Source organism: Sinocyclocheilus grahami, unplaced genomic scaffold (assembly GCF_001515645.1).
Source record: "Sinocyclocheilus grahami isolate Dianchi unplaced genomic scaffold, SAMN03320097.WGS_v1.1 scaffold338.1, whole genome shotgun sequence".
NCBI lineage: Eukaryota > Metazoa > Chordata > Actinopteri > Cypriniformes > Cyprinidae > Sinocyclocheilus > Sinocyclocheilus grahami.
Genome location: NW_015505517.1, coordinates 1321963 through 1322427, shown reverse-complemented (window position 1 = coordinate 1322427; position 465 = coordinate 1321963). Strand labels below are relative to the sequence as shown.

General features: G+C 38.1%; 1 protein-coding gene across 1 annotated transcript in view; it reads left to right on the top strand.

Annotated features, from left to right (window-relative positions):
* Positions 1-465, top strand: part of sgpp1b (sphingosine-1-phosphate phosphatase 1b) — a 17462-nt gene that overhangs the window by 5166 nt on the left and 11831 nt on the right. The gene's annotated exons all lie outside the window — the stretch shown is intronic.

Genomic DNA, 465 nt, shown 5'->3' with positions numbered 1-465 from the left:
AAATAAACACCGGTATTCGATATGAACCGGTATACCGCCCAGCACTACTCTGGCGCTTCTGACTCACAGCCTGTAAGTAAAAATTTTTTATATTTAAAGAATTTGCCACTGATGATTCAAACGTGATCTTATCTTCTATTTATCGTGTCCGCTGATCTTTTGCTAAATTGCATTGCAGTAGGTAGAAGCCATGTTATGTGTTGATCCCAACACAGTAGCATTAGCTCAACCAATGCCATGAGTTTGAGGCAGAACTTTCTGTTTGCCGACCAATAATAGTCATTGTTTTTGCTATTCCATTTGGTGATGGTAGTGGCACCGAATTTACATAATTCACATTTAAGTGATCAAAACTCTCTCCGGAGTCTTGTAAAACTGTGTAACCAAGCTCCTGCCAAAGTAGAGATTTCCACATAACAGACACATTTAAAGGGGTCATATGATGCTTTTTTTAAAGATCATTAT